Source organism: Somniosus microcephalus, unplaced genomic scaffold (assembly GCF_052327205.1).
Source record: "Somniosus microcephalus isolate GS21.2 unplaced genomic scaffold, FLI_Smic_1.0 scaffold279, whole genome shotgun sequence".
NCBI classification, from domain to species: domain Eukaryota; kingdom Metazoa; phylum Chordata; class Chondrichthyes; order Squaliformes; family Somniosidae; genus Somniosus; species Somniosus microcephalus.
Window position 1 is genome coordinate 295,523 of NW_028225466.1, and position 26,388 is coordinate 321,910.

General features: G+C 46.8%; 1 long non-coding RNA gene across 1 annotated transcript in view; it reads left to right on the top strand.

The window, feature by feature from the left end:
* Positions 1-333: 333 nt before the first annotated feature.
* Positions 334-26,388, top strand: part of LOC147081948 (uncharacterized) — a 72,166-nt gene continuing 46,111 nt past the window's right edge. Inside the window, exons 1-3 of the long non-coding RNA XR_015076349.1 lie at positions 334-736; positions 2,652-2,803; positions 10,204-10,656. This is a non-coding gene — a long non-coding RNA (uncharacterized LOC147081948). The remainder of the gene's footprint in view (positions 737-2,651; positions 2,804-10,203; positions 10,657-26,388) is intronic.

Sequence of the window (26,388 nt, forward strand, 5' to 3'; positions counted from 1 at the left end):
ATAACTGGTTAATATTCAGTCCCACAGAGGGCCATCACTTTAACAATAACCAGTCTGATTAACAGACGAGCTCTTATTCTGTAAGCCGCCTTTTTCGTTGGTGTCCGAGGTTGGAGCGGATTGAAAAACGCGCCAATCAGAGGCGGAGATTTGCCGTGTTTTCAGCCAATCAGAAGGCGCGGCTGGGCGGGGCCGGCGGCTGCTATAAAAGCCGCAGCCCGGAGCGGGGAGGAGCAGTTGGAGAACAGAGTAAGAGAGGAGTCCGCCCGCCCGCCCGGGGAGAAGGGACAGCCCGGAGTGGGGAGGAGTAGTTGGAGAACAGAGTTAGAGAGGAGTCCGCCCCCCGGGGGAAGGACAGCCGCCGCCCGCCCGGGGAGAAGGGACAACCGCCGGCCGGCACCTTGGGCAACAAGGGCTCGCGGGTGGGCGGGGCTATGACCTCACCCGCGCGCTGAGGCGGTTGAACGGCCGATCAGGAGCCACGTGACCCCGGAGCTGGCGGCGGCCTTTTAACACAGTGGGCGGGGCCCCGAGTCGTTTCGGGCTGCGATTGGTGAGCGCAGCTGTCAATCTACGAGTCGCAGCCAATAGAAGAGATGGACTCCGTGAGGGACTTTAAGCGCGGGCTGCGTGACCGCAGTGCGCATGCTCGGTGCTGCTCGCAGTCCCCGGATGAGGCTCCGGTTTGTTGAAGGAGATAAAATGGCGGCGGGACTGAGGAGCGGCGGATGGTGCGGTGAGTGTGGATCAGAGAATCTCCGGCATTTACAGCAGCGCCGGCCTCTCTCGGGTAATCTCTGGGGGGAGGAGGATCAATTTTTGGTCACTCTTATGCTGGTTTCTGAAACTCTCTCAATCCTCAGGCTTACTATTATTCTTTGCAACATTATAAGCTTCTGTCAATCTAATGCTATCCTTACCTTCTTTAGTTAGCCATGGTTGGATCACTTCCCGTGGAGTTTTTGTTTCTCAATGGAATGTATTTTAGTTGAGAATTATGAAATATTTCTTTACATGCTAGCCACTGCTTATCTACCGCCATACCTTTTAATCTATTTTTCCAATCTACCTCAGCCAACTCGCCCCTCACACCTATGTAATTGGCTTTATTTAAGTTTAAGACACTAGTTTCGGACTTAGGCAAGTCACTCTCTCTCAAAATTAATGTGAAGTTCTAACATATTATGATCACTCTGCCCCACTGGATCCTTTACTATGAGCTTGCTAATTAACCCTGTCTTATTACACAATACAAGTTCTAACATTGTTGGTTCCATGACATTTTGTTCCAGGAAACTGTCCCGAATGGATTCCATGAACCCGTCCTGCAGACTCTTGCTCCACAGCCCTGTAGGTTACGGCTCATCAAGTGTACACCCAAGTACTTTTTAAATGTGCTGAGGGTCTCTGCCTCTACCACCCTTTCAGGCAGTGAGTTCCAGACCCCTATCACCCTCTGGGTGAAAAAAATTACATCTGCTCTGCACCCTCTAGTGGATGGACTGGGGAGAAAGGTCTTTACTAGCCGAGGCATAGAATATAAGAGCTGGGAGGTAATGCGTGAACTGTATAAAACACTAGTTAGGCCTTGGCTAGAATACTGCGTGCAGTTCTGGTCAACACATTACAGGAAGGATGTGATTGCACCAGAGGGTGCAGAGGAGATTTACGGGGATTTTGCCTGGGCTGGGGAATTTTTGCTATGTGGAAAGATTGGATAGGCTGGGGTTGTTTTCTTTGGAACAGAGAATGCCAAGGGGAGACTCGATTGAGGTGTATCAAATTATTAGGGGCCTAGATTGAGTGGATAGGAAGGACCTATTTCCCTTAGTGGAGAGGTCAATAGCCAGGGGGCATAGATTTAAAGCAGATGGTCAAAGGATTAGAGGGGTTTTGAGGTGAGTTTTTTACACCGAGGGTGGTGGAGGTCTGGAACTCACTGCCTGAAAGGGTGGTAGAGACAGAGACACTCATCACGTTTAAAAACTGCTTGGATATGCACTTGAAGTGCCGTAAGCTACCAGGCTATGGACCAAGTGCTGGAAAGTGGGATTAGAGGGGATAGATCTTTGTCAGCCGACTCGGACAAGATGGGCCGAATGGCGGCCTTCTGTGCAGTAAGTTTCTATGATTGTGTAACCCGGGGAGGATGGGCCCAGTGAGATCAGACAGTGTGTAACCTGGGGAGGATGGGCCCAGTGAGATCAGACAGTGTGTAACCTGGGGAGGATGGGCCCAGTGAGATCAGACAGTGTGTAACCCGGGGAGGATGGGCCCAGTGCAGACTGTGTGTAATCCGGGGAGGATGGGCCCAGTGAGATCAGACAGTGTGTAACCTGGGGAGGATGGGCCCAGTGAGATCAGTCAGTGTGTAACCCGGGGAGGATGGGCCCAGTGAGATCAGTCAGTGTGTTACCTGGGAAAGATTGCCCCAGCTTCGGTTTGCCTAAAGCACAGGGAAATTGTACATTTCTATCCAGAACCTTGGTGATTTGCTGGAAGCCCAGGCGGGCATGGCGGGGATCTGAGAAAAGGGACAACATCAGACCGAAGTACTTGGACCCAAACTTTTATTTTTATGAAGCAGAAGAAATGTCTATTATATTACTTCACACTGTTGATATTGTTATTTTCTGTCCTGCCATAATTAGATTTCCTGGTGAAAGACTGAGTGATTGAGAGGTTCACAGCTGAGAGTAAACTGGGATTGTAGACTGAGGAACGACAGCAGGTGAACCAACACAGGATTGTGAGCACCAACCGGAGAGAACTCTTCCGATTCAGAGATCGATTGGGGAAAAAGGTCAGAGAGTCCCATTGACTCAGATACACACTGGTCCTGGAGATGGACTGGGGAGAAAGGTCAGAGAGAGTCCCATTGACTCAGATATTGAAATAAAAAGTAGATTTGCCTTTCTAAATCTAGGCTTTATTAACTTTAAAAATCCAGTAGCAGATCTTTCAACACCCAGTCCCAACCAAGGCTGTAGAGAACTGAATTTAAGATGGCCACCACAAATCACATGACATCAACTACCAATGAGTTTACAGCATATATCTCAAGGCAGGAAACAAACAACCAATTACAATACTTCTTACTAAACATGAAGAATAATCACCACATTCACCCCTCCTTTTAAAATATACTCCAACCTAAATAACCTTTACAATTTACAATTAATTATTTACAACTAAAACAATACAAATATAATATTTCAACAATTTTAAAACATTACTATCAATTTAAAAGTCCATTTTCAATTGGTCGACCGGATATCTTGTTCGTGTCGACCTTCTTAACCCTGGTGAAATTCCTTGCCCTCCCACACCAGGAGACACAGAAGTATCTTCTGCAGGAAGGCTATCCATATCCCGATTATCAACGGTTTCCGGATTGGAAATCCCATCAGGAGGTAAACGGGGACGGTCATGAACATCCATCGAAGGCTGACTAATAGAAGTATAATTATCTGCAATCGGATTGGAAATATTTGTAGTATCTGTAACGACATCCACTTTATCTGAATCATGACTATTGTTAATATCCTCAGAAGAGGGCTGGCCACCACAAGGAGCCAAGTCTTTAATTGAAACAGTACTTTCTTTCCCATCTTGGAATCGAATATGAGCATATTGGGAATTTGCCTCCAACAGCTCCACCTCCTCCACTAAAGGATCATATTTTGGCAATCTAACATGGCGTCGAAGCAGCACAGGTCCCTGCATAGTAAGCCATGAAGGTACCGAATATCCCGTAGTAGATCTCTGCGGATAGTTGAAGAGCCTTTCATGGGGGGTCACATTAGTAGCTGTTGAAAGCAATGATCTAATGGAATGCAGGGCATCAGGCAGTACCATTTCCCACTGTGTATTCTTGAGGTTCTGGGATGTCAAAGCCAACATAACTGCCTTCCAGATCACCCCATTGTATCGTTCGCACTGTCCATTACCCTGGGGATTATACGGGGTAGTTCTACTAGTAGAGATTCCCCGACTCTGAAGGTATTCCTTCAACTGGGAAGACATAAAAGAACTTCCCTGATCCGAATGGATATACGCAGGCATCCCAAAAATGACAAAGTTGAGTCAGACATTTGATAACTGTAGCAGCTGATACATCTGCGCAAGGAAAAGCAAAAGGGAACCTTGAAAACTCATCCACAACAGTAAATATATATCGATTTTGAGTCGTTGAAGGAAGAGGCCCCTTAAAATCGACGTTCAAAAGGAGAAGTAGCCTTTATAAGATGAGCCTCGTTGAGGCTTAAAGAAATTCGGTTTACACCGAGCACAGATAGAACATGATGAAGTCATCTGCTTGACGTCTTCAACTGAAAAGGGCAAATTCTTACTGCGTACGAAGTGTATCATCCGCGTAACCCCAGGATGGCATAAGGCATTGTGAAGATTAATAAGCGTATCTCCGTGAATCACAGAACAATAAGCCCTCGACAGCGCATCAGCAGCAACATTATCCTTCCCCGGACGATAAACTGTATCAAAATGGTAACATGCCAACTCAATCCTCCACCTCATTATTTTATCATTCTTAATCTTTCCAAAATGTTTGACATCAAACATAAAGGACACAGACTTTTGATCAGTTCCCAACGTAAAATGTCGCCCCGATAAATAATGCCTCCATTTACGCAGTGCTTCTACTATTGCATACGCCTCTTTATTGAGGAATGCCTTTTTTCGCTATTGTTCAAGGTACGTGAGAAAAAGGCCACAGGTCTTCCATTTTGGTTCAGCGTAGCCCCAATTGCAAAATCAGAAGCATCCGTCTCAATCACAAAAGGAACCTGCTCCTCAATAGAATGCACAACTGCTCCAAGGATATCCTTTTTAAAATTATCAAAACACGTCCTGGCCTCCCATGATAGAGGATATGTCGTAACCCGAATAAGAGGCCGGATCTTCTGTGAAAAATTTGCAATCCAATTAGAATAGTAAGAAAACAGTCCAACAACTCGTTGCAAAGCCTTAGAATTAGTAGGACAAGGTAAATCAATCAATGGTCGCAGATGTTCTGGGTCTGGTTTAATCTTGTTTCCCGAGATAATGTACCCCAGTAGATTTACCTCCGTGGTCGAAAAGGTACACTTCTCTTTATTGAAAGTTAAACCAACTTTTTCCGCAGCTTGAAGGAATCTTTCTAAATTAGAATCATGCTCCACCCTTGATTTGCCACACACCGTGATGTCATCTAAGTATGAAAAGGTGTCAGAGAGAGAGTTATCACTTAGAAAAGCATCCATTGCCCGTTGAAAACAAGCAACACCATTAGTAACACCAAATGGTATTCGGCAAAACTGATACAGCTTTCCGCCAGCCTCAACGGCCGTATATGGTTGATCCCTCTTAACAATAGGAATCTGATGAGCACTCTTTAAATCAATAGTGCTAAAAACCTTATACTGAGATACTTTGTTGATAAGCTCATCAATCTTAGGCAAAGGGTATGTATCTAATTGAGTATACCTATTAATGGTTTGGGAGTAGTCTATCACCATTCGTTTCTTATGTCTCTCGTTAGTGGTGACAACTACCTGTGCCCGCCAAGACGAACAACTAGGTTCAATGATTCCTTCCAATAAAAGACGTTGAACTTCAGAATTAATCAATTCTCTATCCTGACTGCTATACCTTCTTGACTTGGTAGCAATTGGCTTACAATCTGGCATCAAATTGGAAAAAAGTGATAATGGAGAAATGGAAGGTGTTAATCCACAAATAGATAAAGGTGGCTTAGTCCCTCCAAACGAAAGACTGAGAGACTCGTGTAATTGAAGCACATCATGACCAATCAAAATATCCGCACAGAGATTAGGCAGAACAGATAGGCGTATATCAGTATACATATGACCTAGAAGAATCAATTTCACAAGGCAACAACCAGCTACTTGTGAAGTGAGAGTCGTCTGAGCCATACACACCTGATAAGTAACAGGCGAAATTTTCAAACGCTTCTCCTTCGCAAACTGAAGACTTATAGATACGGGCAGTACCGAGAGTTTTATAAGGGCCTTCACTTCTAACCCATTAACTTGGGCCGTAACTATAGCTTTGTTTAGGCCATGAGCAAATGCAGCAGAAATTGATGCAATAAACGCCCTATCTAAAGGCTGAATAGTCGCAGAGGAGGTAATTGAACCTGATGATTTACAAACACGTGCATAATGACCTCTCTTGCCGCATTTACTACACACAGCCTCCCGAGCAGGACACTTCAGACGAGGGTGCCGGACGTTCCCACAAAAATAACACTTCTAAATCCAAGAGGCAACAGCCACCGAAGTAGAAACTGTTTCAGAATCTAGTAAACCACTCCTATTAAGTCCACATAATTCCTTTTCATTTGGAACTGCCGAAACCACAGTTGCAGGCCGATTAAAAAGAGCATAAGAATCCGAACTTCTCTGAGCCACATCCAATGTAGAGGCTTGCTCGAAAGCACTCTTACGATCCAAAGTCTTATTTTCTAACAACCGCTGACTAATTGATCTAGACAGTAATCCATTAAAAGCATCCCGTACCGATTCTTCCTTATATTCTTCTGCTGTCATGGCCTTATAATTACAGTTAGCACTAAGGCGCCGAAGTGCTTGTAAATAAGTATCCAAAGATTCTCCCACCTGCTGCCTACGGGCAGATAGAAGGTGACGTGCAAATACCTCATTCTTTGGTTTAACAAAAATCTTTTCCAATGTAGAAATAGCCAATGCGTAAGTTTCACAGTCCAAAATATACTTATACACATCCGGAGCAATGTAGTTGATCAGCATATTCAGCTTATTTAGAGACTCTTGATCCAACGCACCCAAAAAGTTTTTTAATGTACGATACCAGTGTTTCCATTTATCATCCACTCCTGCAGAATTAGGGTCAGCATTGAATCGTTCCGGTTGAAGATATCGCTCCATTCTAACTTAAAGTTAATAAATTGAAATAAAGAGTAGATTTGCCTTTCTAAATCTAGGCTTTATTAACTTTAAAAATCCAGTAGCAGATCTTTCAACACCCAGTCCCAACCAAGACTGTAGAGAACTGAATTTAAGATGGCCACCACAAATCACATTACATCAACTACCAATGAGTTTACAGCATATATCTCAAGGCAGGAAACAAACAACCAATTACAATACTTCTTACTAAACATAAAGAATAATCACCACAGATACACACTGGTCCTGGAGATGGACTGGGGAGAAAGTTCAGAGAGAGCCCCATTGACTCAGATACTCACTGGTCCTGGAGATGGACTGGGGAGAAAGGTCAGAGAGAGTCCCATTGACTCAGATACACTCTGGTCCTGGAGATGGACTGGGGAGAAAGGTCAGAGAGAGTCCCATTGACTCAGATACACACTGGTCCTGGAGATGGACTGGGGAGAAAGGTCAGAGAGTCCCATTGACTCAGATACACACTGGTCCTGGAGATGGACTGGGGAGAAAGGTCAGAGAGAGTCCCATTGACTCAGATACACACTGGTCCTGGAGATGGACTGGGGAGAAAGGTCAGAGAGAGTCCCATTGACTCAGATACACACTGGTCCTGGAGATGGACTGGGGAGAAAGTTCAGAGAGAGTCCCATTGACTCAGATGATGTCCCCACACTATTACTGCAGATTTGGTTTCCCCAATCTATACATAGCTTAAAATCCCCCATGATTACTATATTACCCTTGCTACATGCACCTCTAGTTCCCTGAATTATACGCCGCCCTACATTCCAACTACAGTTTGGGGCCTATAAACACCTCCAACCAATGTTTTCTGCCCCTTGCTGTTTCTTGGCTCCACCCAAACTGATTTTTTAACTTTATTTTCGGAGCTAAGATCATTTCTCTCTCATGTCTTTATCCCATCCTTTATCGACATGAGACCAAAACTGTGCGCGGTACTCCGGGTGTTGTCTCACCAAAGCCCTGTCCAATTGTAGCAAGACTTCCTCACTGTTGTATCCCAACCCCTTGTAATAAAGGCCAACATGCCATCTGCCTGCCCAATTGCTCGCGGTACCTGCATGCTAACTTTGTTTCCTGTACGAGAACACCTAAATCTCTCTGAACACCAACATTTAATAATTTTTCACCATTTAAAAAAGGTTCTGTTTTTCTGTTCTTCCTACTAAAGTGAATACGCACACATTTCCCCACATTATATTCCATCTGTCACCTTACTGCCCGCACACTTAGACTGCCCATATCCCTTTGCAGGCTCTGTGTCCCCATAGCTTACTGTCCCACCTAGCTTTGTATCAGCAGCAAACTTGGATCCATTGCACTCGGTCCCTTCATCTAAGTCAGTAATATAGATTGTAAATAGCAGAGGCCCCAGCACTGATCCTTGTGGCACCCCACTAGCCTGCCAAGCTGAAAATGTCCTGTTTATCCCTACTCTCTGTTTTCTGTCAGTTAACCAATCCTCTATCAATGCTAATAGTCATAATGGCACAGAAGGAGGCCATTCGGCCCATCGAGTCCGTGCCGGCTCTCTGTGGAGCAATCCAGTCAGTCCCATTCCCCCGCTCTATCCCCGTAGCCCTGCAAGTTTATTTCCCTCAAGTGCCTATCCAGTCTCCCCTTGAAAACATCGAGTGTCTCCGCTTCCACCGCTTCCATCGGCAGCGAGTTCCCGGTCCTCACCACTCGCTGCGTAAAAAGGTTTTTATTCTCATCCCCCCTGTATCTCTTGTCCAAAACCTTAAATCTGTGTCCCCTAGTCCTCGTACCATCCATTAGTGGGAACAGCCTTTCCCTGTCTAGTCTATCCAAACCCGTCATAATCTTGTTCACCTCGATCAAATCACCCCTCAACCTCCTTTGCTCTAATGAAAACAAATCCAGCTTCTCCAACCTGTCCTTGTAGCTAATATATTCCCCTCAACCCCATGAGTCCTTATCTTGCACAGCAACCTTTTATGTGGCACCTTATCAAATGCCTTTTGGCAATCCAAATATTTGACATCCACCAGTTCCCCATTATCTATCCAGCTAGTTGCATCCTCAAAGAACACTAATAGCATGATTTCTCTTTCATAAAACCATGTTGACTCCACCTGATCATATGATTTTCTAAGTGCCCTCTACCCCTCCCTTAATAATGGATTCCAGCATTTTCCTGACGCCAGGCTCACTGGCCTGTAGTTCCCTGCTTTCTCTCTTCCCCCTTTCTAGAATAGCGGGGTTACTTTTTCTACCTTCTAATCCGCTGGGACTGTTCCAGAATCTAGGGAATTTTGGAAGATCACAACCAATGCATCCACTCTCTCTTCAGCCACCTCTTGTAGAACCCTAGGATGTCGGCCGTCAGGTCCTGGGGATTTGTCGGTTTTTAGTCCCATTAGTTTCTCAAGTACTTTTTTTCTCGAAGGAACTTAAAGTAATTGATGTCAGTCCTTTCATTAGTCCCTTGGTTCCCTGCTATTTTTGGTACGCTATTTGTGTTTTCTACTGTGAAGACAGATACAAAATATTTGTTTAAAGTCTCTGCCATTTCCTCATTTCCCATTATAATTTCTCCTGTCTCAGCCTCTAAGGGACCAATGCTTACTTTTTGCTACTCTTCATGTTTACTTACTTTCAGAAGCTCCTACAATTTTTAAATGTTTCTTGCTGGTGTACTCAGTCGATTTTTCTCCCTTTTTTATCAATTTTTGGTCATCGTTTGCTGGTTAACAGAATTAAACTTCCCAATGCAATTTCACATGCTAAAGGTCTGCTTCTGTAAATAGCATTCAGGTACATTTATCATTTATTACTCGCTCAGGAACAAAGTTCGAGGTTGATACTATAGAAACTTGGGACCAGACAGCACAGAATGAGGCCATTGGGCACAGCGGGCCTGTACCGGCTCTTTGAAAGAGCAGACCAATGTGTCCCACTCCCCTGCTCTGTGCCCAGAGCACTGCTAATGTTCTCCCCTTCGTGTGTTTCACTAATTCAGGTTTAAAAGTTACTATTGTCTCTGCTCCCATCACTCATTCAGACATTGCATTCCAGATCATAACACGATGCCTAAAAACAATCTTATCTTACCTCCCCTCTGGCATTTTGTCAATTACGTTAAATCCGTCTCCTCTGTTTACCGACCCTTCTGTCAGTGGGTACAGTTGCTCCTTATTTACTCTATGGAAACACCTTCATGATTTTGAACACCTCTATTAAATCTCCCAATTAACATTTTTCTGCTCTAAAGAGAACCTGCGAGGAGTTGGCGGCAGCAGCAGCGAGGAGGCATAAATACAGCGGGAGGCCGAGGACAGCGCGGACCTGCGAGGAGTCGGCAGCAGCAGCGAGGAGGCATAAATACAGCGGGAGGCCGAGGACAGCGCGGACCTGCGAGGAGTCAGCAGCAGCAGCGAGGAGGCATAAATACAGCCGGAGGCCGAGGACAGCGCGGACCTGCGAGGAGTCGGCAGCAGCAGCGAGGAGGCATAAATACAGCGGGAGGCCGAGGACAGCGCGGACCTTCAAGGAGTCGGCAGCAGTGAGGAGACAGCTACAAGTCCGGCGAATTCCAAAAGTACAGCAAAATCGAGGAGAGACGTCACAGGACTGCAGGAAAGAGTGAGAGCGGGAGCAGTCAAACTGCAAAACCGCTAAAGTGACGTCGCAACCAGGGAAGGAGCTGATTGGGAAGTAGGACCTGGTGAGTATTTCTACAGTCCAGTCGTTAAAGTGAAAGTAAGGTCTCTAGTTTAGCATAAGTAGTGTTTAAAGGGAAGTAAGGTCCCGAGTGTATTTAATATTCTTTAAAGGGAGTAAATTAAGGGTAGGACATGGCAGGGCAGCTCGGCAGTGTGGAGTGCTCCTCCTGTGCTATGAGAAGTCGGGGACACTTTCGGTGTCCAGGGCGAACATGTGTGCAGGAAGTGTCTCCAGCTGCAGCTACTCGAAATCCACGTTTCTGAGCTGGAGCTGCGGCTGGAGTCACTGTGGAGCATCCGCGAAGCTGAGATCTTCATAGCTTGTCTAACGAGGTGGTCAGACGGAATGGGTGACCGCCAGACAGAGTAAAAGAACTAGGAAGGTAGTGCAGGGTCCATCTCCCTCGCCAACAGATTTTCCGTTTTGGATACTGCTGGGGGAGATGCTTTCTTGGGAATGCAGCAAGAGCCAAGTCCGTGGCACTACGAGTGGCTCAGCTGCACAGGAGGGGAGGAAAAAGAGTGGGAGAGCAATAGTGATGGGGGATTCTATCGTAAGGGGAACAGATAGACGTTTCTGTGGCCGCAGACGTGACTCCAGGATGGTATGTTGCCTCCCTGGTGCCAGGGTCAAGGATGTCACTGAACGGCTGCAGGGCATTCTGAAGGGGGAGGGCGAACAGTCAGAGGTCGTGGTTCACATTGGTACCAAGGACATAGATAGAAAGCGGGATGAGGTCCTGCAACAAGAATTTAGGGAGCTAGGTAGCAGATTAAAAAGCAGGACCTCAAAGGTTGTAATCTCTGGATTGCTCCCGGTGCCATGTGCTAGTGAGAAAATAGGAATAGGTGGATAGAGCAGATGAATGCGTGGCTAAAGAGTTGGTGCAGGAGGGAGGGCTTTAGTTTCCTGGATCACTGGCTCTGCTTCTGGGGAAGGTGGGACCTGTACAAGTCGGACGGTTTGCACCTGAACCGGAACGGGACCAACATCCTTGCAGGGAGGTTTGCTGGTACTGTTGGGAGTTTAAACTAACTTGGCAGGGGGATGGGATACAGAGTGGAGCTACAGTAGAGGGTGATGCACAGCCAAATATAGAGGAAAAAACAGGTCAGCCTGCAAGGCAGAGCAAATATGTAACGGCACAAGGGAGCATGGCAAGGCTGGATGGCATTTATTTTAATGCAAGGAGTCTTGCGAGTAAGGCAGATGAATTCAAGGTGTTGATGAACACATGGGAGTATGATATTGTTATCACAGAGACATGGTTGAGGGAGGGGCAGGACTGGCAGCTCAGTATTCCAGGGTATAGAATCTTCAGACAAGACAGAGGGGGGTGTAAAAGAGGAGGGGGTGTCACAATATTAATCAAGGAGTCAATTACTGCTGTAAGGAGGGATGATATCTTAGCAGGTTCTCAATGATTTATCTCCAGAAGGTTCCTGAACACCGGCGCTAGACTGATTCACCTGTCGTTCATTGGTTTACCACATGCTCCATTTTTAAACGAGGGGGTAACATTTGCAAATCCCCAGTCCTGTGGCACCACTCCCCTATCCAAGGAGGATTCAAAGATTGTGGCCAGAGCCTTCCTTCTCTCAGTAACCCAGGATGCATCCCATCCAGACCATGACACTTCCACTTTGAGCGCTGTCAACTGTTTCACTACATCCTCTTGGTCTATTTATATCCTGTCCAATTTCACTACCACCCTCTCCTTCACTGTAACATTGGCAACATCCTCTTCTTTAGTGAAGGCAGATGCAAAGTACTCATTCAGTACCTCAGCCATGCCCACTGCATCCACCAGAATCACAGAAATCACAGAAACCCCACAGTGCAGATGGAGGCCATTTCGGCCCATCGAGCCTGCACCGACACATATCCCACCCGATCCCCGTAACCCCTACACCAACACATATCCCACCTTATCTCCGTAACCCCACGTATTTAATCCCCCTAACACTAAGGGTCAATTTATCATAGCCAATCAACCTAACCCGCACATCTTTGGACTGTGGGAGGAAACCGGAGCACCCGGGGAAAACCCACGCAAACACGGGGAGAATGTGCAAACTCCACACAGACAGTCGCCCGAGACCGGATTCGAACCCGGGTCCCTGGCGCTGTGAGGCAACAGTGCTAACCACTATGCCACGTGAAGATTCCCCTTTTGCTCCTTAATCATCGCACCTTTCCGTTGACTCTCCTTTTAGGCTTTACATGTTTAAGAAAGATTTTAATGTTCCCTATTCTATTCCCACTAATCTTTCCTCAGTTTTTCCGTGCCCCTCTTAGTTTGTTTTTGATTTCTCCTCTGTACTTTCTGTATTCAGCTTGATTCCCTACGGTGCTGCTGTTGTTGTCGTGTGTTTATTATACCAGAGTCTGCGTGTGTCAAACAGCAGAAAACTCCATCTTACAAGGTCTCAAATTGGGTTATAACTTAATGCCGGCGAATAACATCAACTTAAGTTTGGAGAAATTACTGATCCGGGACTGAATCGCTTTCACATTTCCCCAGTGGGGAAAGGGAAGGACGCTGACTGAGAGTTTGTTAGACACACAGCGGGACACGCGCACACGTGGAGAATTATAATTGTAAAACAGCAGTCAGATCAAACCAGTTATGTATTTAAGACATTTCCAGATATTGTAAGACCCCTAAAGATATTGTGTCACCAATCTGCTTAAAGTGACCCCACTGTTAATATTAGTGGAGCAGTGGTGAATGTCCTCGCCTCCGACAGTGCTCATTAGTCAAGTGCTGACACCATGAGCGATGTCCTCGGCTTTATTACAGGAGGAATAGCGAATAACAGCAAGGAAGTGATGTTAAACTGTTATAACAGACTGGTTAGGCCTCAGCTGGAGTCTGGTTTTCAATTCTGGCCACCACACTTTAGGGAGGATATCAAGGCCTTGGAGATGGTGCAGAAGAGATTTGAGAGAATTGTAATAAGGATCAGGGACTTCAGTTCTGGGGAGAGGCTGGTTTGTTCTCTTTAGAGCAGAGTTGGTTAAATGAAGATTTTATAGAGCTGTTGAAACTCATGATTGGTTTTGATGAGTAAATAAGGAGAAACTGTTTCCATTGGCAGAAGGGGTCAGTAACCAGACGACGCAGATTTAAAGTGAGTGGAAAAAGAGCCACAGGTGAGGTGAGGTAACATTGTGTTACACAGCGAGTTAGTGTGATCTGGAATGCATTGTCCGAAAGGGTGGTGAGGTAACATTGTGTTACACAGTGAGTTAGTGTGATCTGGAATGCATTGCCCGAGAGGGTGGTGAGGTAACATTGTGTTACACAGCGAGTTAGTGTGATCTGGAATGCATTGTCCGAAAGGGTGGTGAGGTAACATTGTGTTACACAGCGAGTTAGTGAGATCTGGAATGCATTGTCCGAAAGGGTGGTGAGGTAACATTGTGTTACACAGCGAGTTAGTGTGATCTGGAATGCATTGCCCGAAAGGGTGGTGAGGTAACATTGTGTTACACAGCGAGTTAGTGTGATCTGGAATGCATTGTCCGAAAGGGTGGTGAGGTAACATTGTGTTACACAGTGAGTTAGTGTGATCTGGAATGCATTGTCCGAAAGGGTGGTGAGGTAACATTGTGTTACACAGCGAGTTAGTGTGATCTGGAATGCATTGTCCGAAAGGGTGGTGAGGTAACATTGTGTTACACAGCGAGTTAGTGAGATCTGGAATGCATTGTCCGAAAGGGTGGTGAGGTAACATTGTGTTACACAGCGAGTTAGTGTGATCTGGAATACATTGTCCGAAAGGGTGGTGAGGTAACATTGTGTTACACAGCGAGTTAGTGAGATCTGGAATGTATTGTCCGAAAGGGTGGTGAGGTAACATTGTGTTACACAGCGAGTTAGTGTGATCTGGAATGTATTGTCCGAAAGGGTGGTGAGGTAACATTGTGTTACACAGCGAGTTAGTGAGATCTGGAATGTATTGTCCGAAAGGGTGGTGAGGTAACATTGTGTTACACAGCGAGTTAGTGAGATCTGGAATGTATTGTCCGAAAGGGTGGTGAGGTAACATTGTGTTACACAGCGAGTTAGTGAGATCTGGAATGCATTGTCCGAAAGGGTGGTGAGGTAACATTGTGTTACACAGCGAGTTAGTGTGATCTGGAATGTATTGTCCGAAAGGGTGGTGAGGTAACATTGTGTTACACAGCGAGTTAGTGAGATCTGGAATGCATTGTCCGAAAGGGTGGTGAGGTAACATTGTGTTACACAGCGAGTTAGTGTGATCTGGAATGCATTGTCCGAAAGGGTGGTGAGGTAACATTGTGTTACACAGCGAGTTAGTGTGATCTGGAATGCATTGCCCGAAAGGGTGGTGAGGTAACATTGTGTTACACAGCGAGTTAGTGAGATCTGGAATGCATTGTCCGAAAGGGTGGTGAGGTAACATTGTGTTACACAGCGAGTTAGTGAGATCTGGAATGCATTGTCCGAAAGGGTGGTGAGGTAACATTGTGTTACACAGCGAGTTAGTGTGATCTGGAATGCATTGCCCGAAAGGGTGGTGAGGTAACATTGTGTTACACAGCGAGTTAGTGTGATCTGGAATGCATTGTCCGAAAGGGTGGTGAGGTAACATTGTGTTACACAGCGAGTTAGTGAGATCTGGAATGCATTGTCCGAAAGGGTGGTGAGGTAACATTGTGTTACACAGCGAGTTAGTGTGATCTGGAATGCATTGTCCGAAAGGGTGGTGAGGTAACATTGTGTTACACAGCGAGTTAGTGAGATCTGGAATGCATTGTCCGAAAGGGTGGTGAGGTAACATTGTGTTACACAGCGAGTTAGTGAGATCTGGAATGCATTGTCCGAAAGGGTGGTGAGGTAACATTATGTTACACAGCGAGTTAGTGTGATCTGGAATGCATTGTCCGAAAGGGTGGTGAGGTAACATTGTGTTACACAGCGAGTTAGTGTGATCTGGAATGCATTGCCCGAAAGGGTGGTGAGGTAACATTATGTTACACAGCGAGTTAGTGTGATCTGGAATGCATTGTCCGAAAGGGTGGTGAGGTAACATTGTGTTACACAGCGAGTTAGTGTGATCTGGAATGCATTGCCCGAAAGGGTGGTGAGGTAACATTGTGTTACACAGCGAGTTAGTGTGATCTGGAATGCATTGTCCGAAAGGGTGGTGAGGTAACATTGTGTTACACAGCGAGTTAGTGAGATCTGGAATGCATTGTCCGAAAGGGTGGTGAGGTAACATTGTGTTACACAGCGAGTTAGTGTGATCTGGAATGCATTGTCCGAAAGGGTGGTGAGGTAACATTGTGTTACACAGCGAGTTAGTGAGATCTGGAATGCATTGTCCGAAAGGGTGGTGAGGTAACATTGTGTTACACAGCGAGTTAGTGAGATCTGGAATGCATTGCCCGAAAGGGTGGTGAGGTAACATTGTGTTGCACAGCGAGTTAGTGTGATCTGGAATGCATTGTCCGAAAGGGTGGTGAGGTAACATTATGTTACACAGCGAGTTAGTGTGATCTGGAATGCATTGTCCGAAAGGGTGGTGAGGTAACATTGTGTTACACAGCGAGTTAGTGAGATCTGGAATGCATTGTCCGAAAGGGTGGTGAGGTAACATTGTGTTACACAGAGAGTTAGTGTGATCTGGAATGCATTGCCCGAGAGGGTGGTGAGGTAACATTGTGTTACACAGTGAGTTAGTGTGATCTGGAATGCATTGTCCGAAAGGGTGGTGAGGTAACATTGTGTTACACAGAGAGTTAGTGTGATCTGGAATGCATTGCCCGAGAGGGTGGTGAGGTAACATTGTGTTACACAGCGAGTTAGTGTGATCTGGAATGCATTGTCCGAAAGGGTGGTGAGGTAACATTGTGTTACACAGCGAGTTAGTGTGATCTGGAATGCATTGTCCGAAAGGGTGGTGAGGTAACATTGTGTTACACAGCGAGTTAGTGTGATCTGGAATGCATTGTCCGAAAGGGTGGTGAGGTAACATTGTGTTACACAGCGAGTTAGTGTGATCTGGAATGCATTGTCCGAAAGGGTGGTGAGGTAACATTGTGTTACACAGCGAGTTAGTGAGATCTGGAATGCATTGTCCGAAAGGGTGGTGAGGTAACATTGTGTTACACAGCGAGTTAGTGTGATCTGGAATACATTGTCCGAAAGGGTGGTGAGGTAACATTGTGTTACACAGCGAGTTAGTGAGATCTGGAATGTATTGTCCGAAAGGGTGGTGAGGTAACATTGTGTTACACAGCGAGTTAGTGAGATCTGGAATGCATTGTCCGAAAGGGTGGTGAGGTAACATTGTGTTACACAGCGAGTTAGTGAGATCTGGAATGCATTGTCCGAAAGGGTGGTGAGGTAACATTGTGTTACACAGCGAGTTAGTGTGATCTGGAATGCATTGCCCGAAAGGGTGGTGAGGTATTGCCCGAAAGGGTGGTGAGGTAACATTGTGTTACACAGCGAGTTAGTGAGATCTGGAATGCATTGTCCGAAAGGGTGGTGAGGTAACATTGTGTTACACAGCGAGTTAGTGAGATCTGGAATGCATTGTCCGAAAGGGTGGTGAGGTAACATTGTGTTACACAGTGAGTTAGTGAGATCTGGAATGCATTGCCCGAAAGGGTGGTGAGGTAACATTGTGTTACACAGCGAGTTAGTGTGATCTGGAATGCATTGTCCGAAAGGGTGGTGAGGTAACATTGTGATACACAGCGAGTTAGTGAGATCTGGAATGCATTGCCCGAAAGGGTGGTGAGGTAACATTATGTTACACAGCGAGTTAGTGTGATCTGGAATGCATTGTCCGAAAGGGTGGTGAGGTAACATTGTGTTACACAGCGAGTTAGTGTGATCTGGAATGCATTGTCCGAAAGGGTGGTGAGGTAACATTGTGTTACACAGCGAGTTAGTGTGATCTGGAATGCATTGTCCGAAAGGGTGGTGAGGTAACATTGTGATACACAGCGAGTTAGTGAGATCTGGAATGCATTGTCCGAAAGGGTGGTGAGGTAACATTGTGTTACACAGCGAGTTAGTGAGATCTGGAATGCATTGTCCGAAAGGGTGGTGAGGTAACATTGTGTTACACAGCGAGTTAGTGTGATCTGGAATGCATTGCCCGAAAGGGTGGTGAGGAAACATTGTGTTACACAGCGAGTTAGTGAGATCTGGAATGCATTGTCCGAAAGGGTGGTGAGGTAACATTGTGTTACACAGCGAGTTAGTGTGATCTGGAATGCATTGTCCGAAAGGGTGGTGAGGTAACATTGTGTTACACAGCGAGTTAGTGAGATCTGGAATGCATTGCCCGAAAGGGTGGTGAGGTAACCTTGTGTTACACAGTGAGTTAGTGAGATCTGGAATGCAATGTCCGAAAGGGTGGTGAGGTAACATTGTGTTACACAGCGAGTTAGTGTGATCTAGAATGCATTGTCCGAAAGGGTGGTGAGGTAACATTGTGTTACACAGCGAGTTAGTGAGATCTGGAATGCATTGTCCGAAAGGGTGGTGAGGTAACATTGTGTTACACAGCGAGTTAGTGTGATCTGGAATGCATTGTCTGAAAGGGTGGTGAGGTAACATTGTGTTACACAGCGAGTTAGTGTGATCTGGAATGGATTGTCCGAGAGGGTGGTGAGGTAACATTGTGTTACACAGCGAGTTAGTGTGATCTGGAATGCATTGTCCGAAAGGGTGGTGAGGAAACATTGTGTTACACAGCGAGTTAGTGAGATCTGGAATGCATTGTCCGAAAGGGTGGTGAGGTAACATTGTGTTACACAGCGAGTTAGTGTGATCTGGAATGCATTGTCCGAAAGGGTGGTGAGGTAACATTGTGTTACACAGCGAGTTAGTGAGATCGGGAATGCATTGTCCGAAAGGGTGGTGAGGTAACATTGTGTTACACAGCGAGTTAGTGAGATCTGGAATGCATTGTCCGAAAGGGTGGTGAGGTAACATTGTGTTACACAGCGAGTTAGTGTGATCTGGAATGCATTGTCTGAAAGGGTGGTGAGGTAACATTGTGTTACACAGCGAGTTAGTGTGATCTGGAATGGATTGTCCGAGAGGGTGGTGAGGTAACATTGTGTTACACAGCGAGTTAGTGAGATCTGGAATGCATTGTCTGAAAGGGTGGTGAGGTAACATTGTGTTACACAGCGAGTTAGTGTGATCTGGAATGCATTGTCCGAAAGGGTGGTGAGGTAACATTGTGTTACACAGCGAGTTTGTGAGATCTGGAATGCATTGTCCGAAAGGGTGGTGAGGTAACATTGTGTTACACAGCGAGTTAGTGAGATCTGGAATGCATTGCCCGAAAGGGTGGTGAGGTAACATTGTGTTACACAGCGAGTTAATGAGATCTGGAATGCATTGTCCGAAAGGGTGGTGAGGTAACATTGTGTTACACAGCGAGTTAGTGAGATCTGGAATGCATTGTCCGAAAGGGTGGTGAGGTAACATTGTGTTACACAGTGAGTTAGTGAGATCTGGAATGCATTGTCCGAAAGGGTGGTGAGGTAACATTGTGTTACACAGCGAGTTAGTGTGATCTGGAATGCATTGTCCGAGAGGGTGGTGAGGTAACATTGTGTTACACAGCGAGTTAGTGAGATCTGGAATGCATTGCCCGAAAGGGTGGTGAGGTAACATTGTGTTACACAGCGAGTTAGTGTGATCTGGAATGCATTGTCCGAGAGGGTGGTGAGGTAACATTGTGTTACACAGCGAGTTAGTGTGATCTGGAATGCATTGTCCGAAAGGGTGGTGAGGTAACATTGTGTTACACAGAGAGTTAGTGTGATCTGGAATGCATTGTCCGAAAGGGTGGTGAGGTAACATTGTGTTACACAGCGAGTTCGTGAGATCTGGAATGCATTGCCCGAAAGGGTGGAGGAAGCAGATTCTGTTGTAACATTGAAAAGGGAATTGGATAAATACTTGAAGGGAAAACTTTTACAGGGCTATGGGGAAAGAGGGGGGCAGTGGTAATAATGGGATCGCTCTTCCAAAGAGTCAGCACCGGTGTGATGGGCTGAATGACCTCCTGTGCTGTATCATATTATGGGTCTATGATGTAGCCTCGCCCAGTCAATGGAGGTGCCTGATGGGCTGAATGACCTCCTGTGCTGTATCATATTATGGGTCTATGATGTAGCCTCGCCCAGTCAATGGAGGTGCCTGATGGGCTGAATGACCTTCTGTGCTGTGTCATATTATGGGTCTATGATGCAGCCTCGCCTCGTCAATGGAGGTGCCTGATAGGCTGAATGACCTCCTGTGCTGTATCATATTATGGGTCTATGATGCAGCCTCGCCCAGTCAATGGAGGTGCCTGATGGGCTGAATGACCTCCTTCTGTGCTGTATCATATTATGGGTCTATGATGCAGCCTCGCCTCGTCAATGGAGGTGCCTGATGGGCTGAATGACCTCCTGTGCTGTATCATATTATGGGTCTATGATGCAGCCTCGCCCAGTCAATGGAGGTGCCTGATGGGCTGAATGACCTCCTGTGCTGTATCATATTATGGGTCTATGATGCAGCCTCACCCAGTCAATGGAGGTGCCTGATGGGCTGAATGACCTCCTGTGCTGTATCATATTATGGGTCTATGATGCAGCCTCGCCTCGTCAATGGAGGTGCCTGATGAGGCGATCTCGGCACCGAGATTTCAATCCACCAGCAAATCCCAAGAAGCAGATATTGAAACAATCCAATCTGCCTCCGGCGCTACAGTAATCGGTTACTATGCACCAGAAGCAGCATCATCGGTTCAATATTGGCCTACAATATAGGTGTTGATAGAAAGACAAAAGTTAACCCATTGCTGGAGATTTGCGATCTGCGATCAGGGAGCTAGGACAGGAAGCACATGAGGATCAGTTTTATGGGATGGACAGTGGAGGCCATGACATGGAAAAGAATGCCAGATGAGACTATATCGAATGCTGTGGGAAGGTGAATGATGGACAAGGAAGGGTTACACACCATGGTCACAGTCACAGAGATTGGAGTTTGTGACAGTTCGGGGCAGATTAGATTTACATCGAAACTGCAGCAGAGAAACAGTCCATTCGGCTCTAGTGGTCTATGCTGTGTTTATACTCCACGGGAGCCTCCTCCCACTCTCATTACATCTTGACACCGTGTCCACATAGACGTTCGAGGGCGTTAGACTCGCGACACCAATATTAAATAACATTCAGAACGCCGGAGAACCCACCCTCCTGGAGTGGATTGAGCGAGTTTGTCGCACTCCCCTCACTTCAGAAAGAAATGAGCTCATTCACGTTGGACCTAAAAAGGATCGATCAGAGAATGTTCTAAATGGTTAGAAGTTAGGAACTGTGGATGGGCAGAGAGAACGAGGGGTCCACGTAACCTTAACCGCAGAGCGAGGCCGTTCAGGGGTGATGTTAGAAGTTAGGAACTGTGGATGGGCAGAGAGAACGAGGGGTCCACGTAACCTTAACCGCAGAGCGAGGCCGTTCAGGGGTGATGTTAGAAGTTAGGAACTGTGGATGGGCAGAGAGAACGAGGGGTCCACGTAACCTTAACCGCAGAGCGAGGCCGTTCAGGGGTGATGTTAGAAGTTAGGAACTGTGGATGGGCAGAGAACGAGGGGTCCACGTAACCTTAACCGCAGAGCGAGGCCGTTCAGGGGTGATGTTAGAAGTTAGGAACTGTGGATGGGCAGAGAGAACGAGGGGTCCACGTAACCTTAACCACAGAGCGAGGCCGTTCAGGGGTGATGTTAGAAGTTAGGAACTGTGGATGGGCAGAGAGAACGAGGGGTCCACGTAACCTTAACCACAGAGCGAGGCCGTTCAAGGGTGATGTTAGGAACTGTGGATGGGCAGAGAGAACGAGGGGTCCACGTAACCTTAACCGCAGAGCGAGGCCGTTCAGGGGTGATGTTAGAAGTTAGGAACTGTGGATGGGCAGAGAGAACGAGGGGTCCACGTAACCTTAACCGCAGAGCGAGGCCGTTCAGGGGTGATGTTACAAAGCATTTCTTCAGACACAGTGTAGTGGAAATCTAGAACACTCGCCCTCAAGAAGCTGTTGAGGTTCGGTCAATTGAAAATGACAAACTGCCATTGATAGATTTGTGTTAGGCAATGGTATTTAGGGTTATGGAACCAAGGCGGGGAGATGGAGTTAAGATACAGCTCAGCCATGATCGAATTGAATGGAGGAACAAGCTGGAACAAATGAGTGGCCTACTCCTGTTCCGATGTTCCTGTGCCTCTATTTATAAAGCCAATGCTCCCATATACGTTTTTAAAAGCCTTATCGTCCTGTCCTACCACCGTCAAAGATTTCTGTATCTATACCCCCAAGTTTTACTGTTCCTGCAACCCCTTTAAATTGTACCAGTTGGTTTAAATTGCATCGCCTCATTCTTCCTTCCAAAATGCAGCATTTCACACTTCTCTGCATTAAATTTCACCGGCCATGTGTCTGCCCATTTCACCAGTGTCTCTATTTCCTCCTGAAGTCTTCTGCTGTCCTCCTCACGGTTTACGACTTTTCCGAGATTTGTGTCATCGACAAACTTTTAAACTATGCCCTGTATACCTAAGTCCATGTCACTGAAATAAATCAAAGAGCAGTGGTCCTAATCCCGCCCCCTGGGAACACTGTAAACTTCCCTCCAGTGTGAACAATATCGGTTCACAACTACTGTCTGTTTTCTGTCCCTTCACCAATTTAGTATCCACGCTTCCACTGCTCCTTTAATATCATTGGCTCCAATTTTGTTCACCAGTCTATTATGAGGTACTTTATCAAAGGCCTTCTGAAAGTCCAGAAACAGAACATCAACTGCACTACCTTCATCAACCCTCTCCTATTTCATCCATTGGCTCATTCAAGTCAGCCAGGTTTGATTTGCCTTTAAATAAAATCCATTTTGTCTGTCGCTAATAAACCCATGTTCTTCCAAGTGACGGTTAATTGTGTTTCGGAAATAACACCGATGTTAAGCTGAGTCGCCTGTAGTTATTTGGTTCATCGCGCTCTCCTTTTTTGAACAGGGAAGTAACGTTTGCAGCCCTCCCGTCCTCTGGCACCTTTCCCATATCTAAGGATTGGAAGATTGTGGCAGAGCGGGTGACATTTCTACTTTGAGCCCTGCCAACCAATTTAGTACATCGTCCTAATCGATTTATATCCTGTCCAATTTCTCTACCACCTCCTCCTCTACTGTACGATTGGCAGCATCCTCTCCTTTAGTGAATACAGAGGCAAAGTGTTAATTTAGTACCTCAGCCATGTCCTCTGCTTCCACAAGATTGCCTTTTTGGTCAGTAATCGGCCCCACCTTTCCTTGGGCTATTCTGTCACGCTTTATATGTTTATAAAAGGCATTAGTGTTCCCTATTATGTTACCACTAATCATTTCTCATACATTCTCCTTGCCCCTCTGTTGCTGTTGTGTGTTTATTACACTAGTGGCAGCGTTAGTGAAACAGCAAAGTACTGAATTTTACAAAGACTCAAACTGGTACTGAATTAACAATCGCTTTTACATTTCCACAGTGGGGAAAGGAAAGGCTGCTGATTGATAGTTATAATGCACGGGCACACACACAAATGGAGAATTATGATTGTAAAACAGCAGTCAAATCCACCAGTTGTATATTCATGGTGTTTTCTGAGATCCCAGAGGTTGGGTGATTGGGCAGAAGCGTGGCAGATGCAATATAACGTGGATAAATGCGAGGTTATCCACTTTGGTGTCAAAAACAGAAAGGCAGACTGTTATCTGAATGGCAATAGATTGGGAGAAGGGGAAGTGCAACGAGACCTGGGTGTCCTTGTGCACCAGTCGCTGAAGGTAAAGCATGCAGGTGTAGCAGGCGGTGAAGAAGGCAAATGGTATGTTGGCCTTCATAGCAAAAGGGTTTGAGTACAGGAGCAAGGATGTCCTGCTGCAGTTGTACAGGGCCTTGGTGAGACCACACCTTGAGTACTGTGTGCAGTTTTGGTCGCCTTATCTGAGGAAGGATGTTCTTACCATGGAAGGAGTTCAGCGAAGATTCACAAGGCTGATCCCTGGGATGGCAGGAATGACGTATGAGGAGAGATTGGGTCGATTGGGCTTATACTCGCTGGAGTTCAGAAGAATGAGCGGGGATCTCATCGAAACTTATAAAATTCTGACAGGTCTGGACAAATTAGATGCAGGTAGAATGTTCCTGATGGTCGGAGAGTCCAGAACCAGGGGTCACAGTCTAAGGATAAGGGGTAAGCCATTTAGGACAGAGATGAGGAAGAATTTCTTCACCCAGAGAGTGGTGAACCTGTGGAATTCTCTACCACAGAAGGCGGTTGAGGCCAAGTCTTTAAATATATTCAAGAAGGAGTTAGATATATTTCTTGGAGCAAAAGGGATCAAGGGATATGGGGAGAAGGCAGGGACCGGGTACTGAATTTGGATGATCAGCCATGATCTCATTGAATGGCGGAGCAGGATCGAGGGGCCGAATGGCCAACTCCTGCTCCTATCTTCTATGTTTCTATGTAAACGGAGCAAGCTTGGGGTTTGATGTGGTAGAAGGCGAACGAGATGAGAACGGAAATAATCTAGAGTAAGAAAAGGCCCGAAAATTAAACAGTCTGGAACAGAACATCAATTCGTCTTCTCTTATCATGGAGAAATCAAATATTTGACACACTGTGTGTTTGAAACAAAGCTTATTTATTCACTGAAATAACAACAGAAAATGCTGGAAATACTCAGCAGGCCAGGCAGCATCCGTGGAGAGAGAAACAGAGTTAACGTTTCAGGTCTGGGACCCTTCATCAGAACTGGAAAAAGCTGGAGATGTAACAGATATTACTAAGGTAAGAGGCAGGAAAGTTATCCTGGGTGGATCTGAAACACGAAGGGTGGAAGTTCAGTTGGAATCCACGTGGAATAAGTTGGAACTGGAGACAGGTGCTGAGGAAAGAGATGTGGCTGTGAAACCAAGTCTTGGAAAATGTTGCAAATGGGGATGGCAAAATCATACAGCATGAAAAATGGGAGTAAGGGTTAAAGTCTGAAATTGTTGAACTCAATGTTGAGTCCAGAAGGCTGTAAAGTGCCGAATCGAAAGATGAGGTGCTGTTCCTCGAGCTTTATTTATTCACTATTTAAACAGAATATTAATCTCCAGCGCAGATACAGGAGTTATTAAGATCAGCAGAAACAAACCATGACTACTAGAATGAACATGGTTCAGTCCTCAATCTGATCACAGTAAATCATGTTCCATTCACTAATCTGGTCTTTTACCCAGCATTCCCCGCGGTGGACCACGTGCCGCACCCAGACGACAAGAGCCCAGCGCGCAGGCGCGGGAGGGGGCCGGTATATTGAGCATGCGCAGTGCGTTACTGGAGATGGAGAGGGGCTGAAGCCGGGAGCGCGATGGTGCAGCGGGTAAAAATCGCGACGGAGGGGAGTAATGGACCGGTAGGTGGGTGGGGAGGCTTCATAAACAACTCGTGCAGGAGGCAAGCCCCCAATAATAAGCTGAAGATCCCTTGTTTGCAGTTCCGGGGATTTCTTCCCCTTACAGGCCCAGATTAATGGCAGCCATCTTTGTAAAGGAGGACGGAAAGTTTCAGTGCGACGTCACCCTATGCCTGAGATAAAGAGCCTTGTGTCCAATGCGGGGACTAAAGGCCCACAGCCTCCCCGGGCCCTGAACAAGGGACTGGAGAAACTCGCTGCCCTGCGGATCAGACAATTAGCCGGCGCTAGTCCCGCCCCTCGGGCTCCCCGATTGGTTGGAGGACCCGCCGCCGGCCCGCTCCTCCAGCCCCGCCCCTCGGGCTCCCCGATTGGTTGGAGGAGCCGCCGGTGGCTCGCTCCTCCAGCCCCGCCCACTGGGTGCCGCTAGTCCCGCCCCTCGGGCTCCCCGATTGGTTGGAGGACCCGCCGCCGGCTCGCTCCTCCAGCCCCGCCCCGCTTGCTCCCTATTGGTCGGAAGCTCCCGTCAATCAGGCCGCGGGCCCGGGTGACGTGTCCCCGAGGAGATCACGTGCACCGTCCAAGTGCCGCCGCTCGGTCCGGGGCCTCTGAGGTTTTTCTATTTCTCTCGATTCTCTCCCGATCCACCCCGCAGCATTCTCCACCCAATCGGAGCGGAGAAAACTCACTTCGCGTCACCGATTGCGACTCTGGAACTGACACCAAGGCCTTTTCCCCGGAATGGCCCCGCGCCGACTCCGTCCGGTAGGATCCGAGTGCGCAGGCGTAGCTCTGAGTGGGGGGAGGGGGGTTGGTCTCCTCTGGGCATGCGCGGTCATTACCCTTGGTGACCGGGAGGGGTCGCTGTGCCGGACTCGGCCCAAACCGCCGCTCCCTGTGCGCATGCGCGGACTCTCGTCTGTCAATCAACCAACCGCCAGAAGAGGTCGCTGGTGAGACCAGTGAAGAAAGAAAGACTTGCATTTATATAGCGCCTTTCCCCACCACCGGACGTCCCAAAGTACTTTACAGCTAATGAAGTACTTTTGCAGTGTAGTCACTGTTGTAATGTAGGAAATGCGGCAGTCAATTAGCGCACAGCAAGCTCCCACAAACAGCAATGTGATAATGACCAGATAACCTATCATTTTTTTATGTTGATTGAGGGATAAACATTGGTTCGGACACTGGGGATAATTCCCCTGCTCTTTCCCACATTACAACAGTGACTACTTCATTGT